This window comes from Penaeus japonicus, unplaced genomic scaffold (genome assembly GCF_977035675.1).
Source record: "Penaeus japonicus unplaced genomic scaffold, GWHDUDI00000001_assembly GWHDUDI00000033, whole genome shotgun sequence".
Taxonomy (NCBI): Eukaryota; Metazoa; Arthropoda; class Malacostraca; order Decapoda; family Penaeidae; genus Penaeus; species Penaeus japonicus.
Genome location: NW_028234435.1, coordinates 9,961,434 through 9,971,433, shown reverse-complemented (window position 1 = coordinate 9,971,433; position 10,000 = coordinate 9,961,434). Strand labels below are relative to the sequence as shown.

The following is a 10,000-nucleotide window of genomic DNA, read 5'->3' as shown; positions in this document are numbered from 1 at the left end:
AAAATGGGCTCGCCGATCACTGGAATATCCTCGACCTGGCTCCTGGCTGCATTGAGGGGGAGGGGGAGGGGGAGGGGGAGGGGGGGGAGGGGGAGGAGGAGGAGGAGGAGGAGGAGGAGGAGGAGGAGGGGGGGAGGAGGAGGAGGAGGAGGAAGAGGAGGAGGGGGTGAGGAGAATGGGGAGGGGCGGGAATCGCATTAGAACTTCGGAGAGGAGGATGACAAGGAGGGAAAGGGGGAGAGAGCGAGAGAGGAAGAGAAACAAGTAGGAAGGGATAGAGCGAGAGAGGAAGAGAAACAAGTAGGAAGGGATAGAGCGAGAGAGGAAGAGAAACAAGCAGGAAGAGAGTGCGAGCGCGAGAGCGATCGCCATCTCGCGAGCAATCCGCAGAGGCGCCGAAATCCCTTCAAAGACACTCGAGGCGCCCCGACATACGCCTTATCGCGCGCGCCGCATCGACACATGCGGCATTCGCCCGATCGTATCTCCCGAAACACATCCATTTAGATTACGTCATCGGCACACACCTCCTCCTCCTCCCTCCTCCCTCCTTCCTCCTTCCTGCCCCTCCCCCTCCCTCTCTCCCACTCCCCCCGCCCCCTCAGCGCCCTCAGATGGACTCCTCAGTCACTCGCCCAGTGGCAGAGAAGTCTCTTACGGTGACAGCCCCTTGTGGTCCAAGTCGCAATTATCTACTCCCGATGAGGTACTGCAAGTCACCTATCTCCGAAAGGATGCTGACCTTCTCTAGGGCACGCTCTATCTCCATTTCTCGCATTCTATTCTCGTCCGTCGGTATGGGAGGAGGGGGAGGGGGGTTGGAGAGCGGGAGAAGGAGGAGGAGGAAAGGACGGACGGAGGAGAAGGACGAGGAGGAGGAGGAGGAGGAGGAGGAGGAGGAGGAGGAAGAAACGGAAGAGACGGAGGAGGAGGAGGAGGAGGAAGAGACGGAAGAGGAGGAAGAAGAGGAGGAAGAGACGGAGGAGGAGGAGGAAGAGACGGAGGAGGAGGAGGAGGGGGAGGAAGGGACGGAGGAGAAGGAGGAGACGGAAGAGGAGGAAGAGACGGAAGAGGAGGAGGAGGAAGAGACGGAAGAGGAGGAAGAGGAAGAGGAAGAGGAGGAGGATAGGGATAGAGAAACACACACACACACATCCCCTACAACGTCTTTGGCCCACCTTACAGACGCCGATATCGCGCCTCTCCGTCCCAGCCCGCCGCCGCCGTTTCCTTGCCGTCATCCTCGGGTCTTCCGTGTTGCCCGGATCGAATGGACAACCCCGCCGGCAGACCGCCCCCGCCCATGGCCTCGGACGCTGTCCCCTCGCGACTAATGAACACTTGCGGCCTTGCTGCATAATCTCCAACATGACCATGACGTTGTGGAAATTCGAGAAACGAAAAAAAAAAGATAATCAGATCACTTTACGCACGTGTCACTGTCATACAGAAGAAACCTCGTGGCTTCCTTGTGTGCCACACCTTCACCGAAGAGAGACATATCGTACCAGTGGTTCTTTTACCGAAGTGCAACAACGCCCTACTTATTTGCAACTGACTTCCGACCAGATATCAAGCAATCGATCATATAGCACCGGCAGCCTCGCTCGCCCGCTCGCTCCCCCCCCCCCCCCCCCCCTCTTCTCTCTCCTCCCTCTCTCCTCCTTCCTCCCTCCTCCTTCCTCTCTCCTCCTTCCTCTCTCCTCCTTCCTCTCTCCTCCTTCCTCTCTCCTCCTTCCTCTCTCCTCCTTCCTCTCTCCTTCTTCCTCCCTCCTTCTTCCTCTCTCCTTCTTCCTCTCTCCTCCTTCCTCTCTCCTCCTTCCTCTCTCCCTCCTTCCTCTCTCCCTCCTTCCTCTCTCCCTCCTTCCTCTCTCCCTCCTTCCTCTCTCCCTCCTTCCTCTCTCCCTCCTTCCTCTCTCCCTCCTTCCTCTCTCCTTCCCTCTCTCCCTCCTTCCCTCCCTCTCTCTATCCCTCTTTCCTCCCTCTCTCTATCCCTCTTTCCTCCCTCTCTCTATCCCTCTTTCCTCCCTCTCTCTATCCCTCTTTCCTCCCTCTCTCTCCCTCTTTCCTCCTTCTCTCTATCCCTCTTTCCTCCTCTCTCTATCCCTCTTCCCTCTCTCTCTCTATCTCTCTTTCCTCCCTCTCTCTATCTCTCTTTCCTCTCTCTCTCTATCTCTCTTTCCTCTCTCTCTCTATCTCTCTTTCCTCTCTCTCTCTATCTCTCTTTCCTCTCTCTATCTATCTCTCTTTCCTCTCTCTCTCTATCTCTCTTTCCTCTCTCTCTATCTCTCTTTCCTCTCTCTCTATCTCTCTTTCCTCCTCTCTCTATCCCTCTTTCCTCCTCTCTCTCTCCCTCTTTCCTCCCTCTCTCCTCCTCTCTCTCCCTCTTTCCTCCCTCTCTCCTCTCTCTCTCCCTCTTTCCTCCCTCTCTCTCTCCCTCTTTCCTCCCTCTCTCCTACTCTCTCTCCCTCTTTCCTCCCTCTCTCCTACTCTCTCTCCCTCTTTCCTCCCTCTCTCTCTCCCTCCCTCTCCTCCTCTCTCTCCCTCTTTCCTCCTCTCTCTATCCCTCTTTCCCCCTCTCCTCTATCCCTCTTTCCTCCTCTCTCTATCCCTCTTTCCTCCTCTCTCTATCCCTCTTTCCTCCTCTCTCTATCCCTCTTTCCTCCTCTCTCTATCCCTCTTTCCTCCTCTCTCTATCCCTCTTTCCTCCTCTCTCTATCCCTCTTTCCTCCTCTCTCTATCCCTCTTTCCTCCTCTCTCTATCCCTCTTTCCTCCTCTCTCTATCCCTCTTTCCTCCTCTCTCTATCCCTCTTTCCTCCTCTCTCTATCCCTCTTTCCTCCTCTCTCTATCCCTCTTTCCTCCTCTCTCTATCCCTCTTTCCTCCTCTCTCTATCCCTCTTTCCTCCTCTCTCTATCCCTCTTTCCTCCTCTCTCTATCCCTCTTTCCTCCTCTCTCTATCCCTCTTTCCTCCTCTCTCTATCCCTCTTTCCTCCTCTCTCTATCCCTCTTTCCTCCTCTCTCTATCCCTCTTTCCTCCTCTCTCTATCCCTCTTTCCTCCTCTCTCTATCCCTCTTTCCTCCTCTCTCTATCCCTCTTTCCTCCTCTCTCTCTCCCTCCTTCCTCCCTCTCTCTATCCCTCTTTCCTCCCTCTCTCTATCCCTCTTTCCTCCCTCTCTCTATCCCTCTTTCCTCCCTCTCTCTATCCCTCTTTCCTCCCTCTCTCTCTGCGTCCCTTTCCTTTCCCCTACTCTCCTCCCCTCTCTTATTAGCCCTTCGTCCTTGCCCTACCCGAGGCACCAACTTACCACTACAAGTACCACTACAACCCAGGTTCAGTCTCGAGGAAGAAGTACCAGTGGCCGTAAAAGAGGTACTACTACTGGCTGGCACCTCCGCGGGTCGAGCCAAAGCAGAAATACCCGTCGTTCCTACAAGTCAATAGGCTCTGCTGTCGCCTTGGGTTGATCATGGTCATCGTGGTGGTTAAAAGGTAGGGGAGTAGGTAGCTAGCTATGGGTGAGTGAGGGAGGGAGTGAGGGAGGGAGGGAGGGAGGGAGGGAGGGAGGGCTGGTAGGTATGGGTGAGGAAGGGAGGTAGGGATAAGGTAGGAAGGTATGGGTGAAGTAGGTAGGTGTGGGTAAAGTAGGTAGGTAGGTATGAGGTAGGAAGGTAGGTGGGGGTGAGGTAAGTAGCTAGGGGTGAGGTGTGTGTGTGTGTGTGTGTGTGTGTGTGTGTGTGTGTGTGTGTGTGTGTGTGTGTGTGTGCGTATGCGTGTGCGTGTGTGTGTGTGTGCGTGTGTGTACACGCGCACGTGTGAATGTGCAGAGAGATAGATAAAGTCCTCCTTGACCTCTCTTCTACGGGACTTGTGAACCGAAGAAATGCAAGAAGCCAGGTGTCTCTCCTCTGATCCCTTGCAATCGGTCAAGCGAGGGGAAAAAACCCTCGTAAAACGTAACACCCCTCTTTTTCTCTTCAAACCGCACGCCCATAACAGCTCATCCGTGCGACACTTCGCAAAGACACCGGGCGTATAGAGAGAGGCACAAGGGGAGGGATGAGTCCAATATCACAAACGATATTAAATAAACGAAAGGACTGATGATTCGATGGATGGATGAATAGATGGAAGAACGAACGGAAAAGTAAACAAAAAGACAACAAACTATATTCGGAGAGGGAGGGTTGCAAGCGATGTGACAAAGCAACTGGGACAGTCGGTGCAAGAAAACAGGCCAAGGACGCGGCGCTAAATAGGTGGTGGATGCAGACGCGGGGAAATTCTTGTGGATGTTCTACGACGAATGAAAAGTAGTGGACAGAGGAGGAACAATAAAGTAAGAAGGGGGGGGGGGGAGAGGGGGAAGAGGTGGATGGACAAGTACAAGTAAATAACTGAAGGGGGGAGGGGATTCCCGAAAACGGAGGGAAAGGCCAGAAGACTATGTAGGAAGGGAAAGCGGACAAAGGAGACGTCAGGGAAATGCGAGGAAGATGCAAGGAAAAGGGGGTAAAGAGGAATTCTTGGGAGAGATAGAAGACGGCGAAGGAGTGGTGAAGAGAGAGAAGAGAAAACAAGAGAAAGAAAAAGGAGAAGCGAGAAGCGATGGAAAATCGGGAGAAACTTGCCACAGATCTAATAGCGAGACAACATCGCAAGGCAAGGTCGAGCGAATTTCGCAAGACTATCCACTTCCAGAGAGAGAAGAAGAAAAAAAAGTCAAACTAATTAACCATCCCTGGCTCCTACCCCCCTTTATCATTATTATTATTTTTTATTTTTACAAAACTAATCATCACAACTCGTTCGTACTGAACTATTTCACCCACCGTTCCGACCGCCTTTCACCTTGCGCACGGCAAATAATAATCACGAGCAGAGGACATCGAGTTGCCAGTCAGGGCGAAGGAGCGACAGGTATCCAGGTCACCGCATGCCGATTCCTACAGGAGAAGTTACTTCCCTCAAGAGGGCTTCCTTTCCTTCCTGGCATGCGAAGGACGTCGGCGCCAGGGATCTACGAGCATCAATTTGCCTAAAAATGCAATCACGAAAGCACGTGATTCGAGCGCGAATTACACGTTCACATTCCTTGGACACGCAGACATCGGGTGTTTGTAATGACTGGAGTGGCATGTGTTTAATATATGTATGCACGCCAATATTTATTTTACGAGACAAGACACGGAACACTGGAAAAAAAATATACGGATGCGTAGCAAACGCACACAGACCAAAAAAGAAAGAAAAAGAAAGAAGATCTGTTTGTACACCTTCGACCACATAAAAAAAAAAAAAAAAAAACGGACGCCGCCCACAAACGCAGACGCTATGACAACAAACACGCTACCAGGTGCCCGCAGATCAGAGCCCGGGTGTAAATTATCAATAATACCACATGCCTTCGGATCGCCAAGCCTAACTAAGCCCACGGAGTAGCACGGCTTTTGCCCAGCCGAGGCTTCGCCGGCCTACAACGCCGGTATGCGAGCTACTCCTTCATCGGCGGCCAAGTACCGGTACCACACAACTCCCCAGATTATCCGGATTGTCCATTAAATGAAGTTTACGGCTGGGGCACCGGAGGAGTTGGCTGCCTCGCTCTCTAGCATTCATTCTCTTTCTCTCTTTCTCACTCTCTCTCTCTCTCTCTCTCTCTCGAACACAAGAAGTGTGTATGTGTGGGGGAGTGAGAGTGAGAGTGAGAGCTTTATGGCTATATGGTTTTGCATATATGCGCATATGCACACCCCCGCAATCAAAAGCAGCCTCTCCATCTTCGAAATGCCCCTCTGCCAGAGGAGGGCATCTGCGACGCACATTCCGAAGGCAAAAGCTTCCACTCGTGAGCCTCATGCAAACAGGAAATGGCACGTGCGCGAATGCAAAACAAAAGTAGAAAAAAAAGAGAGAGAGAGAGAGAGCCATGTATTATTCATGAATACATCCTCCCCGAAGGCACGACAAATGCGGAACACGCACGCAAGCACGGTTTTTTTCTTTTTTAATGGAGGCTAGAGGATGCCAAGAAGGCAGGCAGGCAGGCAGGCAGGCAGGCAGGCAGGCAGGCAGGCAGGCAGGCAGGAAGAGAGAGAGAGAGAGAGAGAGAGAGAGAGAGAGAGAGAGAGAGAGAGAGAGAGAGAGAGAGAGAGAGAGAGAGAGAGAGGAGAGAGAGAGAGGGAGCGAGAGAGAGAGAGAGAGAGAGGGAGAGAGAGAGAGAGAGGAGAGGAGAGAGAGAGAGAGAGCCATGTATTATTCATGAATACATCCTCCCCGAAGGCACGACAAATGCGGAACACGCACGCAAGCACGGTTTTTTTCTTTTTTAATGGAGGCTAGAGGATGCCAAGAAGGCAGGCAGGCAGGCAGGCAGGCAGGCAGGCAGGCAGGCAGCAGGCAGGCAGGCAGCAGGCAGGCAGGCAGCAGGCAGGCAGGCAGCAGGCAGGCAGGCAGCAGGCAGGCAGGCAGCAGGCAGGCAGGCAGGCAGCAGGCAGGCAGGCAGCAGGCAGGCAGGCAGGCAGCAGGCAGGCAGGCAGGCAGGCAGCAGGCAGGCAGGCAGGCAGCAGGCAGGCAGGCAGCAGGCAGGCAGGCAGGCAGGCAGGCAGGCAGGCAGCAGGCAGGCAGGCAGCAGGCAGGCAGGCAGCAGGCAGGCAGGCAGCAGGCAGGCAGGCAGCAGGCAGGCAGGCAGGCAGGCAGCAGGCAGGCAGGCAGGCAGGCAGGCAGCAGGCAGGCAGGCAGCAGGCAGGCAGGCAGGCAGCAGGCAGGCAGGCAGGCAGCAGGCAGGCAGGCAGGCAGCAGGCAGGCAGGCAGCAGGCAGGCAGGCAGCAGGCAGGCAGGCAGCAGGCAGGCAGGCAGCAGGCAGGCAGGCAGGCAGCAGGCAGGCAGGCAGGCAGGCAGGCAGCAGGCAGGCAGGCAGGCAGCAGGCAGGCAGGCAGCAGGCAGGCAGGCAGGCAGGCAGGCAGCAGGCAGGCAGGCAGCAGGCAGGCAGGCAGGCAGGCAGGCAGGCAGCAGGCAGGCAGGGAGAAAGAGAAAGAGAAAAAATAAGGGAGAGGGAGGGAGGGAGGGAGGGAGGGAGGGAGAGAGGGAGGGAGAGAGTGAGAGTGAGAGGGAGCGAGAGAGAGAGAGAGGGAGCGAGAGAGTGAGAGTGAGAGTGAGAGTGAGAGGGAGCGAGAGAGAGAGAGAGGGAGCGAGAGAGTGAGTGAGATAAAGAAAAAGAGAGAAAGATAAAGAAAAAGAGAGAAAGATAAAGAAAGATAAAGAAAAAGAAAAAGAGCGAGCAGTGACACCACAGAACGAAAGAGAGGTCGTGGGGCGCAAAACACCCCAGAGCGAAATAGCCCAAGCAGAACCAAGCAATGTCCTTCGCACCTGCATAGAGGTAAGGGGACACCGCAGCTTCCAAGAAAGAGCACACGCGTGGCGCCCTCGCATCACAGGGCGCGGCCGACTGAGCAACGACCCGAGACAGACCCCATCCGTCCGTCACCAGAGCAAGAAAACAACGGGGCCTTTGAGATGAATCAACGGACGTGAATCAACGGACGCAAGGACTATCGCCTGACATCCTAGTACTTAATTAAGAGATGCCTCCCTCTGACAAAGAAAACATAGATGCGCCTTCAAGGATCAGCAGGCCCCTCGGAGTCACCCAAGCACGATGATGATGATGATGATGATGATGATGATGATGATGATGATGATGATGATGATGATGATGATGATGATGATGATGATGATGATGATGATGATGATGATGATGATGATGATGATGACGATGATGATGTTGACGACGACGATGATGATGTTGACGACGACGATGATGATGTTGACGACGACGATGATGATGTTGACGACGACGACGACCAGGACGACGACGACCGCAAGCCACCACGACCACTCAACCGCAACCACCAGAGGGCAGCAAGACTCGCCGGGCAAGAAAACAATGCGCAGGTGTGGGCGGGCGGAAAATCTACCTGTGTGTGTGTGAGTGTGTGTAAGTGCCGATATAAATATAGCATAGCGCAGTGCCGGGAGTGCCTCGCTGGCCTTCCCACATCTATCTGTCGTCACCACCGCTGACCAGTGCCATCCGAAACAGGCACAAGAGCAATCAATTCACACCGTTGGTAATGCTGGCATCGCAACACGAACGTTGGCATTACTCTTGTTATATATGCGGCGTTCTCTTGGTTATATAACCAATCTTGATTTAATAACAGACAGCAATGTATAGGTATGTCGTCATATGTTCCTTTAATACTACTAAAATGCTTGCGCTTAAATTACTCGCATCTGAAGTATCAACTACACTTTAATGAACAGTAACGTAGCCTATTATCTAGAACAAATACAGGCTGATCCCACAGTTCCTACTTACAACTTTTATGCAAATCAGAGTGGCTATACAAATACCTGCACCACAGTGTTTAAATCGCCATCCGCGCTTAGATAAATCACCGGTCCATTACGCCCTGGGCGCGATCAACTCTTCCCGCCCCAGGAATGTTCATTGTCTCAGGCTCTCCACCAAAATCTTGCAGAATTTCCTTCCGGACGAGATGCCACATGCGGTACAAAAATCCCGTAAGTGGTCGTAAAACCCGTAATCCGCCGCGTGCGCTCTCCCTATCGCTTCACGGCGTGGTTTTGATGACGTCACATAGGTAAATTCATCCTGCCACGGCCTTACGTCAAGACCCCCCCATCCCCCACCCGCCCCTCCTTCTTGTGCAATATGCTTGTCGAGAAACAAACGCGCGTACATATATACGAACTTTCGAAATAGCTCTTCTCTAAAAATGTTGAGCTATCGATCCTGTGCCAGTGAGATACAATACCAGGCGGATAAAACTACCCGCACTTTTGAGGAATACCTGGGTAAGAGAAGCGTTGCTGTACTTACCCAGCCGCGTAGACCTCTGCTAACCAGGGGGGAGGGGGTAAAACCATAAATACAGAGCAAAAAAAATAAAACACTTTACATTTATCACACAATTGAGTGGACGAGTCCTTTCACCAAGAGGCCAACTCTATTTGCTCAAGCAAAGGTTCTTCGCAGGCACTTTCCCGCGGGCACAAATGACGAATTATCCTTTGAGGGCACTGGATGGGTTCAAAGTACTTGTGCAACACTACGAATGGGGAAATCCCAGGTTCAGAGCGGGTTTTTGACCGAGGCAATGCTCCCCTCCGCGGTAGTGTCCTCTTCGTCTTGGGAAACAGTCCTCTGCCACGGGGCCGTCACTCAACCCCTACCTGAGGGACAGGGAGAAGGGGCACGCCGAGTGCTGGAGGTTGGCACCGAGCTGGCCGTGACCGCGGTGCCTTCCACAGAACTTCGTTACAAGAAAATTGAATCGCACCTACTCAGAGAACTTCCTTTGGGAGCAACTATAAACTCAGCAGGTCAAACCCAATCCCTTCTTTCTCTCGGACACTTCACGATTGGGCGCGGGCGAGACGCTGCGAACAGTGGACGTGAGGAACTAAACGCTGAGAGAGTTACACCGTGCTGTTTTCCCCTCACGCTGCTGGCTTGACTAAATTTCCCCACAACCGCACACACAAAAAACCGAGTCCATTTTTCTTGGAGGTGCGTGGGTGGGCGCGGACACACTCGCTCGCACACACTCCTGCAAAGTACGAGTCTGCAATCGCGACTTCCGAACTAATTAATTGACAGCTGAGGAATACCTTTCTCACGTGGTGGGAATAATACTTATCTCGAGTTGCTGCTACTGCTGCTGCTGTCAGCATGAGGCCTTTTCGGATTTGCTAATTAGGAAAATGCCAACGGCGTCATCTTCCAGTTTTCTCTCTCACCACAACTGTGACCTGCAGCGTTGCAGACATGCATTCCACACACACTCACCAGCAGCGTTGCAGACATGCATTCCACACACACTCACCAGCAGCGTTGCAGACATGCATTCCACACACACTCACCAAAGCTTAAGGGAAACGGACAACCAGACATTGACATCCCGACTGTC

General features: G+C 53.3%; 1 protein-coding gene across 3 annotated transcripts in view; it reads right to left on the bottom strand.

Annotated features, from left to right (window-relative positions):
• Positions 1 to 10,000, bottom strand: part of LOC122261816 (uncharacterized) — a 100,267-nt gene that overhangs the window by 86,338 nt on the left and 3,929 nt on the right. The window contains exon 1 of one of the 3 annotated variants that reach the window (XM_086530363.1): positions 8,911 to 9,258. The exons of the other annotated variants lie outside the window; for them this stretch is intronic. The gene's annotated coding sequence lies outside the window, so the exon portion shown is untranslated. Of the gene's footprint in view, positions 1 to 8,910; positions 9,259 to 10,000 lie in introns of those variants that run through there. 3 annotated transcript variants of the gene reach the window in all.